Consider the following 20,237-nt stretch of genomic DNA (forward strand, 5'->3'; position numbering starts at 1 on the left):
GTTCATTTCGGACATGGGTACAGAATACAAAAATTCAATACTAACAGAGCTATGTGAATTGCTAAAAATAGAGAAAATTAATTCAACTGCTTGCCACCACCAAACACTAGGAGTAATAGAAAGATCACATAAAACTTTCAATCAATACGTAAGATCTTACATATCGATTGACAAAAACGACTGGGATGAGTGGCTACAATACTTCACATACTGTTTTAACACCACTCCTTCTACAGTACATGACTATTGTCGGTATGAATTAGTTTTTGGAAAAACACCAAACATGTTTCAGCAGTTCAAAAATGTAGACCAAATTACTCCATTATATAACATAGATAACTACGCTAGAGAAGTAAGATTTAGGCTAGAAGTAGCACATAAAAGAGCTCGCAATATGATAGACATAGCTAAAATTAAGCAAAAAACATTTTATGATAAAAATAGTTTAGATCACAATTTTAGCATAGGCAATTTAGTTTTACTTAGGAATGAAGTGGCCCATAAACTAGAACCCCAATATTGTGGGCCTTATACCATTAAAGCAATAGATAATAAAAATAATGTTACTATAGTCGATAAGTTCTCTTTAAAAGAACAAATAGTTCACAAAAATAGTCTTAAGATTTATCAACAATAAGTAGTTTTAAAGACGCGTCTTAACTTAGAAAATTAATACAATATATACATATATATAAAATTAAGATTACTCTTATGTACATATTTTTATTTTAACAATTCAATGTAAAAGAATGTTCATACAAAAAAAAAGTTGTATGAGCATTCTTCCGAAGAAGGGAGGTGTAGTATGATTATAAGTCGGATATGCCTTAACATTAATATTCATAAACATTTTGTTTTGGTTTTTATTTTATTGTCCACTTATGCATTCACTTTGCTGTGCCGTTTAAATAGAGTATCATATTTCTTAAAAGGTTCATTACACTTGAAATTAAACGCAAACATAGCTAACGTAATTATTTTATGTGCGGCGCGTGAATGCCAGAATCATATTACATAAGTAAACACCGAAAAATTGTTATTGGCTTGCATTGACAAAAATTACTATAAAAACGAATGTACGTAGTATGTAAGACACAAGAAAGAAAACAATCGTTTTACAAGCTGGATGTCTAGCTTGAAACGATAAAATAAATAAATATATTTCAAATAACAAACAATACTTTCTTTAAATCAATACATTTCTTTACAAGTCCGTAACGTGAATATTCCTTAATTTTGTTTTCAATTTGGTTTTTTTTAGCACATTGGGTAAGGATAGCTTTTCGAATACACGGTATTATCTGAGTTTGTTCGGATTTCTCCTTTTAAATATTGTTACCGATAACGGTCTTGTAGATTGTAATTGAATCTTGGTAGGAAGGGTTGACTATGGGTGAATATATAATAATTTGCTAAATGAAAATAAAATTGTTATTGGCTCATTCTGCGTGGTGGCAAAATTCAATTTGCTTATGGATTTTCTTGAGTTATGTTCATAAGCAAAATTATTAAGATAAGTTCGGTGTTCTAATTTGAGATGCTTGGGGCAAATCTGTCGGCCGAGAGGTCTAGGCGAATCTTCATTTAAGCCTCTGACAAAAGTGTTGAATGCTTTATTTCGATAGGTTTGTTTCAATAAGTGTCACGATAATGTGTTCACAAACAGCGTGAAATCGCACTTCAATACTGCGAAGTTTTATAGGACGCTTACCCTATTATGCCATACAATTTTGGCGATTCACGGATCGACTGGTAAATTTGTATGATCCCTTCAACACATTTTTTCCAGGATCCAAATTTATTTGGTTGGCTTGAAAACTCACGTAAATTCCTCACCACTGTAAAACTTTCATGGACATGTATCGGACAGCAGAAAATATATATTTTTGAGCATGCAGAAACCAGAAAAAGATTTAAAGAGCTGACCCCTTGTATACGAATAGTTTAGTTTTATCAGTATTAGCGCTGAGTATGTTTTACTCTGGGTAGTCGTTGCCACGCTGTTAGATGCACCTGCATTTTGCCTGTATCCGTTTTGAGTTCAAGAAACTCAATTCGTACACTATCATCAACTGACTTTCTCGGACTCCCAATAGCAGTTAATCTCTTTTTTTCTTTTTTAATTGGTTCTTTATTTTTGGTCAAAGACCTCGCTTAACATCGACGATGTAAAGATTTTTAGAGGTGTGGCCAGGATCAGACCTTTAACCGGCTACCAGCCAATTTGAAATATTCAGCCGATTAGCTGACGTCACATGGGTCATCACAGCGGTTTGTTTGCAAGAAAACGGAGATTGGGTTGATAATATACCAAAAAAATCAACACAGTCTTAACTCATTTTGCTTCGCTGCCGTCTGAGCAACCATGGTAAAAGGATTTTTAAAGGTGTGGCCAAGATCATACCGTTAATCGGCTCTCAGCGAATTTGAAAGATTCAGCTGATTGGCTGACGTCGCATTGGTCATCCTAGCGATTTGTTTACGAAAAGCTGAGAATTGTGATATGCGAAAGAAACCAGCACAGTCTTAGCCCATGTCGCTTCGCTGCCGTTAATAATTATTTTCGACGAATTGCCATGAATGTCAGGGGCAAATAGCTTGCATAGCTTCCATTTTATCGCAAAACAAATTCCATATAAAAAGGAACAGCTGACTAGCGGTATTACTATTTTACGAAGTATGCATCAAATAGCAGTAGTTTGCTCTTTCTGAGAATAATGTCGATAACCATGAAAAGAAGAGTGAAGTTGCAAAACAACAATAGAACGTATATGTCGCAAACTAACTAACTTATATATTGCATACTTCGTGAAACAGCAATGTCGCCAGTGAGATGTTCCTTTTTATATGCAATTTTTTTGCGATTAAACGAAAACTATCCTGGCCTTTTGTCAGTGTCATTCATGGCAACTTGTCGTCATTAGTAACATTAGTAACTGGTACTTCCGTACCTAAATTACCGCTTTGAGCGTTTCGCTTGTATGCTTATCTCGCTCAAGCTCACGAAAGTTATATACGCCTTGCCATGGGTGCGCCCATTTAATCGTAATAACAACTTTGTAACTTTGCCTTTATTATGTCAGGAACTGCAACTACGGGCCAAATAAAATTAAATTCAGACGCAGTAAAGCCGATGGCATTTTCCACCACCAAAAATCTTGCAGGTTTGATAAATCTTTGATAAATTTGATAATCTATGTTTGGTGTTATGCAAACTTTTTGATTAAAGAGAATCAGAAAATATGCCACAGGAATCAGTCAGCAATTACCAACGTTTGTTGAATGCAATTTACTAGTTGGAGTGTAGCAGTGTATACTAAAACACATTGGGCACTCTTTCCCAAAAGTATTACACACGTTTAGTGGTTTTCAATGTCTTGGCAGCCCTGCTGATGCTGTTGTGAGCTTGAATGCATATTTTTTTGGTCAAAAGCTAATGTGTTTGCTGACAGTGGAATCTGTGAAAAATCTGAAAAGTGAAAATAAGCTTTTCTAAGACTAAAGCGAAATAAACATAATCTAAATCAAATATATTACTGGAAAATGCAATAAATGTGTGAAAAATAGTTAGTTATAGTGAGTGAAGCAAGAAAAGTGCGAAAAAATAATCAATACTAACGCTCATACTCAACCACCCTGCGTTCTGTACATACGGAAATTTAGGCTGGAAATATATGTCCCACCAAACATACAGACATACATATTCCTTCAACATATGTACACTAAACTAATATTGGTCTTATAAAGTGAAACAAAGAAATTTCACGCAATTGCAGCGGTTACACTCTATGTATAAGTTTTTTGATTGAAGAATGATAGAATACAATCACTCAAAACAGCCGATTCTGTAAAGTTCGCCAAGAACAAAGTAGTGGTGCTGGGATAGCGTCACCTTTGTTTTCCCTTCATTGTGATATCGAATTTGGTCATATTCGATGACGGATTCGGCGATAGTGACTATTTACGCCAATGCCTATTAATGTATCTGTTTCGGCGAACGGTTGCCACTTTGTTTGTTCTTATCCAAAATTCGTTTTTTTTATTTTAATTTCACATAGAAGCAAAAATTAATACCAAATGCACTAAATTGTTTTTCTAAAGCAATCGTTTCAAGTTTAGAAAACGGTAAAGAGTATATCTATAAAACGGACTTGGATAATGTTGTTTTACTAATTTTTGTACCTTCCGCACTGCTCAGCAACAGCCGAAAAGGAATTGCAAAAGTTTATTAATTTTTTTTTTTGCAATTTGGATGTTCCACGATAGATTTGGATGGGGGTGTGTCACCGCGCACCATGCCCAATAAAAAGAGCAAGGTCATACCATTATAACGATGGAACCCACAAAAACTCACCCCCGAGAACAACTACGTTCTTTTAATTACATATTTACACAATACATCGGTTTGTGTGTGTATGTGTTTGGTTGTATCTGCACAATACATCGGATTGTGTGTGTTTGTGTTTGGTTGTATCTACACAATACATCGGATTGTGTGTGTATGTGTCTGGTTGTATCTATACAATGTTGCCATTGATATTTTTGCTTACACACTTTTTCACACATCCGCCAGAGAACGTTAAATATAGAGAAGTCTCAATGACAGGAACGTATGGAATTTCGAGGGGTACTCGTCTCGCGAAGACAATTTCACCACAGACACATTTTTCAACAAAAATTAACAGTAAGGGGCTGAATTATGTAAATTTAGCAGCAGTCGATAAGAATTTCTTGGTGATTAGAAGCAAAGAATGTTAGGTAGCTTTTTAATATGACCTATATATTTGAATTTTTCCAAATCATCCAAAATTATATACATATGTATGTTATGTCTGTCTGTCTGGTGTCTGTAAAACTTTGTTAAATCCCTTCAACTGAATACAAATCCTCTATAGAAAACGCTTCATTACCAGGCGCACAGGAAGATGGCATATGCAAATGTAAATTTGTGAATTTATATACATATGCGCATATGTATATGCTGTGTGTATGTATGCTCACTAGCGACAGCTCAAAATAAAACGGTAGACTTCTCAAGAAATCCAGCGCGCACTCATAGGCGCTGCGCACATTCATAGGCACAGCATTGTACATATACACATATTTACGTACATATATTGATTCATACATATGTACGAAGCCGCGGGCACTCGACTTGACAAAAATTCAAGATTTATCAAATATTGGCAAATAATTCTACGCGAAATATTCCAATATTGACTATTTTCGAATTGTCGAGAAAATTGGCATATGGGCGGCAAGTTTTATGAATGAAAGTTCTTGCTCTTAGAACTATGAGCTCGAATTTATCAATGAATTTTTTGATGATGAGTTTTTGTTGCACAGTACAATAGTTGAAACTGTTCGGCGCCGCCGCGACTATTCAGCGCTATGGCAAGTAGAATGATGGCCGCTACTCCTACGTCTATGACTGCATTTTGTTCTTGTAGTCGCTAGGTATAGAATTTTAGCTTTGAACGACATACGCATTTTGAGGAATAAAGTGAGTGCCCTGTGTGTGCGGTTGTATGCACATGCATATGTGTATATTAATAAGCATTGTTTTGCTTGAATTCAATTCACATATTTATATTTGCATATGCCATCATGAAGCATTTTGTATACAGAATTTATTGATTTGATCAATTGATATAGATATAGATAGGTATAGTAGGGATCAAGTGTGCATATACGCACATGCACACACGTCGATGCATATGCAGAAGAAGTGGTTTTAGCATTTGCAGGAATTCGATCATTCAAATATTTACTTCCTAATTATTGCATGAAATATGATAAGGCGATGCTCGTGAGGTAGGTCATGTTGCTTCAGTGCATACATATGCGTGCAACACTATATTTATTAAAGATGCAATAGAACTTAGTTGTCCCATATACATATGTATGCAAATATGTTTCTTTGAAGTTTTATTTTATTTATTTTAAATTTCAAAGTTTTATACTATCTATAAAATGCATACATATATGAATTATTCTCTGTAAAATACATATGTAAATTGAAAAAAAATTCGTTTGGCAAAGGAACAAAAAATACATATTCAAAAGGACATAAATATGATAAGGCAATGCGTCGTGAGATAGGTCATTGTTGCTGCAGTGCGTGTGCACATACATTTGTAAGACTATAAGAATTGAAGATGCAATTGAACTTTTGCACAAATACATATAACTATCATAATATATGTATATATACATATATTGATATATGTACATATATTACAATATATATTCATCAATATACCAATATGCTCTTTGAATTCTTGTCTAAAATTAATTTCGAGTCGAAAAATTAGTAAAAATTTTCATCAAATTTACTAAAACGCGCACAACAAAATAAGAGGTCGTTTTATAATGTATTTTGTTTAAATTCTTCTTTTAAAATTAAAGCAACAAACATTAAAGTTACTTTGATTTTAAATGTTGGATTTTAAATCTTTAAATATAAATTGAATAAATTTTCGTTTATCAAGGGAACATAAAAATGCACAAGCAAATGCCTTGCAAAATGCCGTCGGCATTCGTCAATTTGATTTCATACAGAAACCAAAAACTGAGCAGATCCAATGTACTTGTACATAGTTCACTGTAATCAGCTCTGTTAAGAACTTCCCCGCTGTCGAGTTAAGCGAGGTGAAATAGTGTTCGCGGTTTCACTTCATTTTTGACAATTCACACTATTCGTAGCTCGTGAGAATTCTCTATATTTAACGTTCTCTGCATCCGCGTTATCAGTTAAAATTTTTCATTGTTTAATAAGCCAAAGCCAAAAACCAACAAATGCAAATAGTTCATTTATCTATAATTAACATTATTCAACAGTATTTTTAAGCTATTTTTACAAAAATTATCATTTTTCTAAGTTTATTTTGTAAATGATTTCGAAATGTACTTCTTGGCAACACTGTGTGGTGAGAGAGCAATCAGCTGAGTCGGTATTACGGGATTTTTTTAATAATCGTGAAATAAAATCTACGGTACAACGATACGGAAGGAAGGAACTTTTCGTTTACATGGGGTTCTCATTAGTTTGATCGGAACAGCTGAGTCGGGATTGTGTTTACGGTGTTCACTGTTTTCAGCATAAGTTCCATCATATTCTTCTCAGTTATTGCATGAAGTAATCGGTTGATTGAAAATTGGGTTAAGATGCCAAAAGATAGAAAAGAAACGCCGGGTGAATTTATTGTGCATATGAAAAACCAGTTTCTCAATGTTTTTCGGTCGGACAAATCAGTTTTATTTTGTTCACAATGCAATTTTTTTTGTTTCTGCTAAAAAAATATTTCAAGTCAAACAGCACATTGATTCAGTGAAACATAAGGATGCTCAAGAAAGAAAAAAAACAGAATTCTGAACGTGAAATGAGCCAATTGTTAATATCAAATCATCAATAGAAACATGGGCAAAATCTTTCGAAATTCAATATGGATTTATGTAAAACCTTAATCGAAGCCAACATTCCATTAAATAAAGTGAATTATCCGAGTGTAGTACAATTCATAGAAAAATACACTTCACAATCAGTTCCAGATCAAAGTATACTTCTTCGTAAGTATGTGTGTTTAAAAGCTGATGGAAAATATATTTGGGTTACTCCGGCTGAAACAACGGATATTGAAAAAAGATCAGTTGCGAATTTTGTTTTTGGCATATTGGATGATGAAAATGAGCGCGGAAAATCTTATTTTTTGAACATTAAAGAATTAGACAAATGCAACGCTACAACGATCGCAACATTTTTTACCGAATCATTGTTACTTTTATGACCTGAAGGTATGTAAGTGTTTACCTTAACACCTTTTTTTTGCGTTTCTTTTGTATTGAAGGAGTTCAATATGAAAATATTATGCCCGTTACTATCCATGCCGCTGTATATATGATTTCGGCAAAGAAGTCTCTTTAAGTTTTATTTCCAAAAATGCTACACGTTACATGTTTTGCCCATGGATTGCATCGATTGATAGAATTTATTCGTTCAGAGTTCCATGAAGTAAATTTGTTGATATCAAAAGTAAAGGCTACCTTCGTCAAAGTACGTATTGCTATTTTTATCTATGGTTCAAATTCTTATATTAAAAAAACCATTAAATTCCTTCACAGTCAGCAGCTCGACGACAGCTGTTTAAGCAAGCGAATTCGAACTTTTCACTGCCACCCGAACCAATTGTCACTAGATGGGGAACTTGGCTACAAGCATGTGATTACTATGCCGACAAATTTGACGCTTTAAAATCGGTTGTTGATTATTTAAATGATGCAGATGTATTCGAGATGCAAAAAAAGCGTTTAGTATTAGATAAGATTTGGCATTTGGTTTTAGAATCAAAAGGACTTGAATTGAAAAAGTGTATAGAACTGTATGAAGAAGTTCATGCTATCTTAGGCACAATGACCGACGACCGTTTTTTGAATAAGTTCGAAGAAGTGTTATCTCGGAATGTTAGATATAGTTCTTTGCTTAAAATTAATGATATTTTGAATGGAGATTCACGAGCTAGCGCATCAAATGAATATATTATATAACAGCATTGACACCATGTGAAAAAACATTTTTTAAAATTTCCTGTAGCCCAGGAGAAAGAACTACCTTTTTTGCAATTTTCGTATTTTTTGAGAGATTTCGGAATATTATTTCGGACCTTTTTTGCATGTTTTCGTATATATTTTCGTGCATATTTGGTCTTTTTTCCATTTTGTCGTGCATATTCCAGAGTTTTTCATGCATTTTTGCCTGCATATTTTGGCCTGCTATTTTGCATGCCTATCACAGCTCTAATCGTAATATATGTATACAGGAGACGCTGCCAAAAAATTTATTATTTTTATAAAAATTTTATAAAATATTTTGTTTTTTCTAACATGTATGTATTTGGAAACAAAAATTTGGAATAAAAACCTCGCGATTCTTAGTATTTGTAAGAATATATATTTAAAATTAAAAAAGCGCCATTTTATAAATATTTTCTTTTTTTGCAACAAGTATGTACATTTCAAACAAAAAAGCGTCACAGGCGAAAATTTTGACTAATAATCGCGCGATTTTTATTCCAAAGTTTCAGTATTTGTAAAAATATGTATTTAAAATTAAAGAAGCGACTTTTTACAAATTGATTTTTTTGTTTTTGTAGCATGCATATATGAATATTTTTTATATTTTATTTTTTATAATTTTCGGGTGTTTGGTGGGTGTTTGGGAGAGCTCCTCCTCCTATTTGTGCTGTGCGTCTTGATGTTGTTCCATTAATGAAGGGACCTACAGTTTCAAGCCGACTCCGAACGGCAGATATTTTTTATGAGGAGCTTTTTCATGGCAGAAATACACTCGCAGGTTTGTCATTGCCTGCCGAGGGGCGATCGCTATTAGAAAAATGTATTACTTAATTTTTGGTGTTTCACCGAGATTCGAACCTACGTTCTCTCTGTGAATTCCGAATGGTAGTCACGCATCAACCCATTCGGCTACGTCGGCCGCATCTATGATATATACATATGTACATTTTTAAACAAAAAAGCACCGCAGGCTAAAAAATCGCGCGTTTAGAAGAACATTTATAATAACAGAATTTTCCTAAAATTCGTGGTATTATTGAGTAAACATAGCTTTAACTCAAATCTTGAATTAGTAAAGAATGTTTACGAGTATAAGTGAATATTATTACTTTTCTGTGTTTGTATTTAAATAAAAGAAGCGTCTGTAATACGGCATTCTTCACGCTTTTGAAAAAAAGCATATTTAACGTTAAATATTGCTACTAATTCTTAACGATAATTTATAAAAAGTACTATAAATCAAACGGCTGATAAAGTGACCGCATTTGTTTGTTATAACTTTCAAATTCGGTCCACGCATTTAGCCATTATAAGTAAATTTATCATGTTAGCAATGGAAAGCCAACCCTGAAGATTTACCATTCATATGAAAATTTATTGGGTTGGCTTTGCAGTACTATCACGAAAGTTTTGCTAATAATGACTAAATGCGTGGACCTAATTTAAAAACTATTGCACATAAATGTAGTCAATATATCAGCATTTTGATTTATGATACTTTTTACGAATTATCATTAAGAATCAATAGGAATATTTTACGTTAAAAATGTGTATTTTTGCTCGAGCTATCGTGCGTGTGGACAGACGGACGAATATACAGGGGTAAATCGACTCCTCTATGTCTACCTCCAATCGTTTTGGGCTGTTACCTACAACTGTTATGTAAACAGAATTAGAATGCCATTGTGTAAATTACAGTTTTTCTTATTAAAAGTGAGTAAAAAAATATTTTTTAAGTAGGTTGAGCTACTGATTTCGTTTATTGCTTAAATGCCACTGTACTTAAAGACTACTACAATTATTAAAAAAAAGCATAATTCTAACTGCAAGAGAGCTGCGTAGGTGCTTCTCACGAGAAATCTCTTTAAGGTTATTTGACCACGTCAATTTACTGGTTTAATAATTGATATATTATTATAGTCTTACAACTATTCCTAAGTCCTAGTATTTTCTCATTGCAAAATAAAATACTTTCATATGACAATTTTATGTTCGTATATCTATTTTGGTTTAAGATTTCATTAATATTTTCTTGGATAATTTTTTTTATTTAGTAAAGATATATGGCGGCCGCCGTAGCCAAATGGGTTGGTGCGTGACTAGCATTCGGGGTACGTAGGTTCGCAGCTCCGTGCTGGAAACACCAAAATGAAAACAAAGTTTTTTCTAATACCGGTCGCCCTCGGCAGGTAATGGCAAACTTTCGAGTATATTGCAATTACTATAAATTATTAGTAGTTTTTGAAATTCCCTCTAGTCTTTGAATCGTCATTCTATTTATTATTACTTGTTTGTTATAGTTTTTATGTTTATTTGATTGTCCTGTCGTCTATATATTTCCAATCAGTTCCTAATATGTTTAAAGATGTTTTTAAATTTCTTCGTTTAAGTACGTATAGAATGTCTTTTATTTGGTCAATAGTATGGGCCAAGAAGGAGTAACTGCTATTTTTTTTATGATATATGATTGTATTATTTCTGTCATAGTGTCTTCGTACTGTTCGAGGTTAATTACGTGTATTAATTGCAAAGTTCCGTCTTGTAGTCTTCCAGTTCCCATTTTTATGGCTATTATTTGTGAGTTGGTATAGTCCAAAATTCGTGTATTCGTAAGAAAAGTCCAAAGCTGCGCTCATCGCCTTAGACAGCCCTCCAACCACTTCAAGGGTAATTGAGTTCTGTGAATCCAGGCTGAACTATATCGGTAGACATGATACCCTGATACAAACATGGTTCCCCAGACACGTGGGTATCGTGGGTAACGGTATCTCTTTAACTAGGATGTGGGCTTCAGAGCCCGTTCTGCCACTCCCTTCTGCAGCTAACAAAGCCAAGGCTAGCAAACGGGTCACTTTAACTCACAAGCGAGACTGGTAGGCTGAGAGAGGGTGTAGATGGACAAAACTGATGTTACTTTTCACGTCCGACCGACTGTCGCATATCCGCCTGTCATTAAACAGAGGGAACTGTAGACAGCTGGTTGGACTGATGACGAGACGGACTAATTCCGTAACGTGAATATTCCTTAATTTGGTTTTTTTAAGCACATTGGGTAAGTATAGCTTTTCGAATACCCGGTATTATCTGAGTTTGTTCGGAATCTTGGTTGGAAGGGTCGACTATGGGTGAAGATAATTTGCTAAATGAAAATAAAATTGTTATTGGCTCATTCTGCGTGGTGGCAAAATTGAATTTAATTATTGGATTTTCATGGGGCAAATCGGTCGACCGAAAAGTCTAGGAAATCTTCATTTAAGCCTCTAGCCAAAGTGTCGAATGCTTTATTTGGATAGGTTTGTTTCAATAAGTGTCGGCATTTTGGGCCAATGTATGTAAATTTATTTAATATCAAAGGAAAGTGTGCGTACGCTTTTTGGCCAAATTATCTTTAACTAAGATAGTCATTCGGAACTCCTGCGTGTGTAAACACATGGTATGTAAATTTATTTAGAATTAAAGAAAAGTGTGCGTACGCTTTTGGCCAAATTATCTTTAACTAAGATAGTCATTCGGAACTCCTGCGTGTGTAAACATATGGCAACCGTAAATGACGGCGATGTATGGCAACTAGATGCTGTAGTCATGATAGTTTAAAATCGTCAACGGCAGTAAACGAACGAACGACGAACACGTAGGTCGCTAACAGATCTACGCCTCTCAAACGTATTTACGAGTATACTATATTCATATTATTTTCTTACAATAAAGTATAATTGTAAGCATTATTTGAAAGTGTGTTTATTTTTACCTCGATGTATTTTGACAGTTTCAGAAGTAGGATTTTTAATAATTAGTAAAGTTTGATAAACAATTCTGTGAAATTATACGAGAGTCAAGTGAAAATATTTAGAACAGAATGATAGTATAAGGAAAAGTGAAACAGTTCATAATGGCTAATACAGTAAAGATTACGAGTTTAAAACGCGAGAAGACAAATGATATTCTACGCCAAAATAACTTGCTCACAACTGGGTAAAAATCAGAACTTGTTCTTAAGCTAAGTGAATTCTTAGGGAAAGCCAAAGTCAAAATTGACGAGCATGCAGACGATTCCATTCAAGATCAATTAGACCAACTACGAGCTATGATGAACACAATGATGAACGCAAGTACAGCAGTGCAGGAGCCTATTGTATTACAATCGCAACGGGTAGCCATGCAAGCTCCGATTCAGCAAACGCCAACGACAACGCAACAAATACCAACTGCTCATTCACTGTGTGGCAGCGAACGAACATATGTGCAAGGACGAACACGAACGGCTTCAGTGAAAGAAATTGCCAAGACTCTTCCTGATTTTAATCCATATGCAGAAGGTTAGGTTACGGTAGAGCAGTTCCTAAATCGTGTAAACAATTCACTGAGTGCTTGCAATTGGGACGAAAAATGTGTCATGCAAGCTGTTTAGAGTAAAATGTGTGGTGTAGCAAAGATGTGGCTAGACTCGTCGCCAGTGTTGTTTGCTAATTGGAATGAGTTCGCGATAAGTATGAAACAAGAATTCAGTTACGAAATGAATGAGGTAGACACCAACTACAAAGTGTGTAATGCCACTAGACAAAATGATGAGAGTGTTACTGAATACTGTTTTCGCATATGCATGTTAGGGCGACATTTCGAGTTGAGTGACGTCGCTATTATTAAATATACGCGGGAAGGACTTAGACATCGTGAGTTGCAAAAGGCAATTGCAGCTTTGAAATTTGATTCGATAATCATATGCGGGAGACTATTCAAAATTATGTTTCTAATTCACGAATACACAACAATAAAGCGAATACACAACACGAGTTTAAACCGAAATTTGAACCTAAAATGGATAACTCCAAACAAAGTGCTAATAAGAAGGCAAATAAACGTGCTATTGTTTGCTATAATTGTTTCGAGGTGATGATTCGAATCAGTGTCCAAAACCACAACGGCGTTGCGCTGACTGCAACAAAGTGCATGGCCGCGGTGAACCAAAGACTGAAGAAAGAGAACAGTGAACGTGCAACGAGCAGAAATCAACGATTTCGAGAAAATTTTTAAGAAATCAGTGATAATAAACGGACAAACTTTCATTGCGTTTCTCGATACGGGTAAGCAATGTCACATGATCCGTAAATCTGTTGCAAATAAATTACCAAATACGCAGGAAAATTGTGTGATATCAATTAATAGTATTTGTGGCGGTATGCAAGCGGCAAATTAAAAAGTTAAATTGCTAATAGAAATCGACGAGTTGGTACGTGAAATAATTGCCTATGTGTTAGATGATGACTTAATAAACGCTGATTTATTTCTTGGCCAAGGCATATTTAAAAATACGAGCGGTAGTGTCGACAATAGTAAATTTAAATGTGGCCAATGGCTTAAAAAGCTTTCGGGTGTAAAAAATTTATACACGGAAAATGATATTAGATGTACTGACGATAAGCAAATTAAAACGCAGTTATTAGACATAGTCAACAAATACCGTGAAATATTTGCAAGTGATCTAAATGAAATCGGAAAAACGAATACGACTGAAATGGAAATTAAATTGGTCACGGATGTCCCAATCGCGCAAAATAAACGCCAATATGAAAAAAGAAAATTTCCCAATGCCCAATATCGAAGGAATTTCGAATTATAAGTATAATACAGCACTTGATTTAAGTTCGGTTTATTACCAGGTGCCAATAGCTACTGAAAGTCAAAAATACACAGCGTTTATTACTACTGAAGGTCTATCTAATTTTAAGTGCATGCCATTCGGACTTAAGAACGTATCAGCTGTATTTCAAGTCTCATGGCGAAAATTAAAGCCAGAATTAAATCATCTGAAATAATACACTACATGGATGACATCCTCGTAGAGAGTAACACAATCGACGAAAGGCTTAAGAAAATCAAATGAGTTTTTCAAGCAATACGTGAGCTACATTTAACGCTTAATATTAAAAAATGTGAGTTCTTAAAAACAAAAATAAAATTTTTGGGCCATTGTGTTAGTTTCGGTGGTACTCCCCCAGGGTTGAGAAAAACGATTGCAGTTCAACAATTTAAAACACCAAGTAACGTTCATCAAGTCCGCCAATTTTTAGGGCTTAGTGGTTTTTTCCGAGGATTTGTTCCGGGATATGCTATTTTATCTGAACCGTTAAGAAAACTTTAACGAAAATACAGCCAATTGAATTGGACAAACGACAATTTAATTGGACAAACAGATAGCTTTCGACAGGCTTAAAGATATTCTCTCATCTGAACCAGTCATGGTGCCGTATAACGCGGAAGCAGAACATGAAATCCATACTGATGCCAGTACAATTGGTTTAACCGTGGTAATTTTGGAATATGAAGGTGGTAAATGAAACCCGTACTCTACTATAGGCGATCAACTAGCAACAATGAAAAAAAGTCTCACAGCTACGAGTTGGAGACGTTGGCAATTGTGGAAGCTCTTGCTTGATATATATGGTAAGCTACAGAGAGCTAAAAACGGAAGGGAGAGTTGCAGATACATGAGAGTGCAAAATACATGAGTGCGAGGAGCTTGAGATGCTGGCCAATAGGAACAACGCTCGAAAATTCTACCAGACAGTTCGGCGGCTTACAGAAGGTTTTAAGACCGGAACGTTTTCCTGTAAGAACAAAGACGGCGATCTGGTGACTGACGTACAGAACAATCTTAAATTATGGAGGCAACACTTCTCGAACCTGCTAAACAGTGATAGCTGCGCATGTCACAGAGAATGTGAAGATCCCGATACCCCAATCGTCGACGACGGTATTGTCGTTCCGCTACCCGACCTTGACGATGTGAGAATAGCGATAACGCGACTAAAGAACAACAAAGCTGCAGGCGCCGACGTACTGCCGGCTGAGCTATTTAAACATAGCGGCGAGGAGCTAGTAAGGTGCATGCATCCGCTCCTATGCAAAATATGGTCAGATGAAAGCATGTCTGCCGATTGGAATTTAAGTGTACTCTGCCGAATCCATAAGAAGGGGGATCCTGCAATCTGTGCTAATTACCGCGGGACTAGTCTTCTAAATATCGCCTGTAAGGTTCTAGCGAGCGTATTGGGTGAAAGGCTGAAGCTCACCGTCAACCAACTGATTGGACCTTATCAGTGTGGCTTTAGACCTGGAAAGTCTACCATTGACCAAATATTCACAATACGCCAAACTTGGAAAATACCCATGAAAGGATAATGGACACACACCATCTTTTCGTCGATTTCAAAGCTGCATTCGACAGTACGAAAGGAGTTATCTCTATGCCGCGATGTCTGAATTTCGTATGCCCTCAAAACTAATTCAGTTTTGCAAGATGACGTTGCTTAATACCAGCAGCGCCGTCAGAATTGGGAAGGACCTCTCCGAGCCGTTTGATACCAAACGAGGTTTCAGACAGGGTGACTCGATGCCGTGTGACTTCTGTAACCTCATGTTCGAGAGCGTTAAACGAGCCGCAGAACTTAATCGCACAGGCACAATATTTTATAAGAGCGTACAATTATTGGCTTATGCCGATGTTATTGACATCATCGTCCTTCAGAAGCGCGCTGTTAGTTCTGCCTTCTCCAAACTGGATAAAAAGGTAAAGCGAATGGGTCTGGTGGTGAACGAGAAAAAAACGAAGTACCTCCTGTCTTCAAAAAAATCAGTCGGCGCACTCGCGTATCGGCACCCACATCACCGTTGGCAGTTATAAATTCGAGGTTGTAAAAGACTCCGTTTATTTAGGAACCAGCATTAACACCGATAACAATGTCAGCCTTGAAATCCAACGTAGAATCTCTCTTGTCAACAATTGCTACTTTTGACTAAATAGGCAATTGAGCAGTAAAGTCCTCCCTCAACGAACACAACTAACACTCTTCAAGCCTCTCATCATCCCCGTTGTACGGTATGGTGCAGAAGCTTGGACGATGACAATATCCGATGAAGCGAAGCTTGGACAGAAATATTCTGTGTAAGATTTTTGGACCTTTGCACGTTGACGATAGCGAATATCGCGGCGATGGAACGATGAGCTGTATGAGTTTTACGACGACGACAAAGACATAGCGCAGCGAATAAAGATCTAGCGGCTAAGTTGGCTGGGTCATGTCGTCCGAATGGATACAAACGCTCCGGCTCTGAATGTATTCGATGCGGTACCACCTGGTGGTAGCAGAGGAAAGTGCCGGTCAGCACGAGAAAGAAACGACTGGCGCGCTTTGTTAAACTCGGCAAAAATCGCGTAAGCAATTAAGAAGAAGAAGATTGAAGGTAATCACAGATTGCAACGCAATTAACACTGTGATGAAAAACGTGAAATTAGACCACTTATGGTGTCTGAAAGTTCAAGATTAGGACATCGTCATTGAGCATCGTTCCGGAAAGCGAATGGAACACGCTGGTGCGCCTAGCCGAGCTTCAGTTGAGTATGCACATGAAGTTGGCACAGCATCATTGCGCATATTGAAAACTAATATTACTAAATGAATTGTCTGTAAGAGGGTACTGCGTTGAGAAAGACAGGTTGCATCGTGTCATCAATAAGAAGAAGCTGTGGGTTGTCCCAAAATCACTTCGTTGGCGGATAGTTTATGACTGTCATGATAAGGCTGGACAGGCGTAGACAAAACAATCGACCGTATGCAAAACTTCTTTGGTTTCCACGAATGCGAAATGTTGTAAAAGCTTACACAAAATATTGCGTTGACGAGCGGAAGGAAAGAAGGGGTGTATAACTACGGTGATATGGAACCGATTTCTTTTAAAACTATACATCTAGATCATCCTAATCCTTTTCCGACTAGCTCACATAGGGACCAACACATATTGGTTTTGGTTGACCCTTTTACCAAGCTTACATAAATTCGCGCTGTTAAAAGTACTGCGACCAAATAGGTGCTAGCAATCCTCGACGAAGTAATAAGCTTCATCGGAGTTCCTTGTCGTTTTGTAACAGATCGTGGAACAGCGTTTAAATTTAAAGAATTTGTAAAATATTGTAAATATTACGATATTAAACACATTCAAAACGCAGTTCACACACCCCTTGCGAATGGGCATGCTGAACGATTTAACCGAACATTGCTCAGTATGCTACGAACGATGACACAAACGGAAAAGAAATGGGACGACAAAACCACGGGCATCTAATGGGTTTTCAACACAACACGTAATCAAACGACAGGCCAAAATCCCATACGAGTTAGTAAATTCATTCAAACTATGGGATATTCTCAAAAACAAACTGAGGACAATTCTAAACGACAACGACACGCAAGATATAGATATCAACGATCTTCGACAAGCAGCAGCCGAGCGAGTTAACCGACACCGAGAAAAATCCAAAATACATTTCTACGCAAAACCTACCGCACCCAGAACTTTACTAAGTCGGAGATTTGGTCTTAACAGAGAACGAACCAGCTAGCACAGGGGAATCACGAAAGTTAGAGCCACTTCAGAAAGGCCCCTTTATCATAAGCAAAACTCTTGATCGTGATCGATACGTCATAACCAATCTTCCAGATGCTTCATGCAAAAACGTCATTACACATGAATATTTTCCGATAAGCTTCGACCATTGTGTAACCTGTCAGCTTTTGACACAAAACTTAGCGAGGGTGACTAAAGCACCGACGAAGAAGAAAACTAGCAGCGCGGCCGCTTGTATATTCAGGAGTGGCCGACAGTAAACACATGGCAACCGTAAATTATAGCGATTTATGGCAACTAGAAGCTGTTGTCATGATATTTTAAAATCGTCAACGGCAGTAAACGAACGAACGCCAAACACGACGGTCGCTAACAGATCTACGCGCCTCAAGCGTATTTATTTTATATTCATTAATTTCTTACAATAAAGTATGAGGGTGCTTATTTTTATCTCGACGTATCCTGACACGTGTTCACAAGCAGCGTGAAATCGTAATGCAACTCTGCGAAGAGTTATAGAACGGTTAGCCTATTATGCCGTAAAATTTTGGCGATTCACCGATCGACTGGTAAATTTGTATGATCCTTTCAACCCCTATTTTCCACGATCCAAATTTACTTGGTTGGCTTGAAAACACACGTAAATTCCTCACCACATAAGGAATCTTGTCTAACTCTCCAATATTATTGGCTATGTTTATGTTAATAGTTTGGTCCACTTCTATTAAATTATATTATAAAGGGTGATTTTTTAAAAGCTATAGGAAAGTTTTTCAAAAAAACACACGTATAATTCAGAAAAATGCATGCAATTTTTATTTAAATCGATAGTCCATATAATTTAATGTTTGAAGATTATTTCATGCAAATGTTGACCGCGACTACGCTTCAAATAATATAGTCCATCCGCTTAGTCCAATTTTGGCATACTCTTTCCAATGTTTCGGCCGGTATCTCACATATAAATGCTTTAATGTTGTCTTCCAATGCGTTAATTGAAGCAGGCTTGTCTTAATAGACATGAGCTTTAACATAGCCCCACAAAAAATAATCTAAAGGCGTTATATCGCACGATCTGGGTGGCCAATGGACAGGTCTCGAACGTGAAATAAAATGTTCACCGAACTCACCTCTCAACAAGTTCATTGTTACGCGTGCTGTGTGACATGTGGCATCGTGTTGCTGAAACCACATGTCATGCAAGTCAAGCTCTTGCATTTTGGGCAAAAAAAAGTTGGATATCATTTCACGGTAGCGCTCACCATTCACAGTTACGTTACGATTCGCAGCATCTTTGAAGAAGTACGGTCCAATGATACCTCCAGCCCATAAACCGCACCAAAATGTGACCTTTTCTGGATACATTGGTAGCTCTTGCAATTCTTTTGGCTGATCTTCATTCCAAAATCGACATTCTGCTTATTTACGTACCCATTGATCCAAAAATGAGCTTCGTCGCTGAACATAATTTTTCGATAAAAAAGTGGATCTTCGGCCAACTTTACAAGAGCCCGTTCACCAAAATTCTGCGTTGCGGTAGTTCGTTTGGCTTCAATTCTTGCACCAGCTGTATTTTGAAAGGCTTCACATCAAAATCCATTCGCAAAATTTTCCACGTTGTTGAGTAACAGAGGCCCAATTGCTGCGAACGGTGACGAATCGATAATTGATGGTCATCATTAACACTGGCCGATACAGCTGCGATATTTTGTTCAGTTCCCACTCTACGTAAGCGTGTTGGTGGTTTGATGTCCAATAATGTAAATTTGGTTCTAAATTTAGTCACAATATTCTCGAATATCCGCTTCAGTGGGTCGATTAAACTGACCATAAAATGGAAGAAGCGCGCGATAAACTTTCTTAACAGAACATGCATTTTTAAAATAAAATTCAATGATTTGCAATCGTTGTTCGTTTGTAAGACGATTCATGGTTAAATTATAGACCAAACTGAAGATGTTTGACAGTGAAACAAAACACGAAACGTGCGTCAGCTGTTTAAACCAACTGTTTCAAAAGATAAAAGCTAAAAAAGCTCTTCAGAAAAATAACTTATCTTCTTTTTGTTTGTTTATTCGTTGCCCACACCTCACCGCAAATTTGGAAGGTGCAGTCTTGTATTCTATCATTCTTGCATGACAACATCTGTTTAGTTAAACTTTTCAATATTTACATTCTTAAACACTGCAAAAGTCACATTCAAGAGGTAAGTATCTACAATTTGACTGGCTATGCATTTTTTGAGGATGTGTGTTTGTAATATA

General features: G+C 36.3%; 1 protein-coding gene across 3 annotated transcripts in view; it reads left to right on the forward strand.

Annotated features, from left to right (window-relative positions):
* The first annotated feature begins 3,078 nt into the window (after positions 1-3,078).
* LOC129250857 (inactive rhomboid protein 1-like) overlaps positions 3,079-20,237 on the forward strand; it is an 86,138-nt gene continuing 68,979 nt past the window's right edge. Inside the window, exon 1 of one of the 3 annotated variants that reach the window (XM_054890459.1) lies at positions 3,079-3,164. The gene's annotated coding sequence lies outside the window, so the exon portion shown is untranslated. Of the gene's footprint in view, positions 3,165-3,425; positions 3,577-7,481; positions 7,570-20,237 lie in introns of those variants that run through there. The other 2 variants (XM_054890458.1, XM_054890461.1) reach the window with 2 other exon arrangements.

This window comes from Anastrepha obliqua, chromosome 6, assembly GCF_027943255.1.
Source record: "Anastrepha obliqua isolate idAnaObli1 chromosome 6, idAnaObli1_1.0, whole genome shotgun sequence".
NCBI classification, from domain to species: Eukaryota; Metazoa; Arthropoda; class Insecta; order Diptera; family Tephritidae; genus Anastrepha; species Anastrepha obliqua.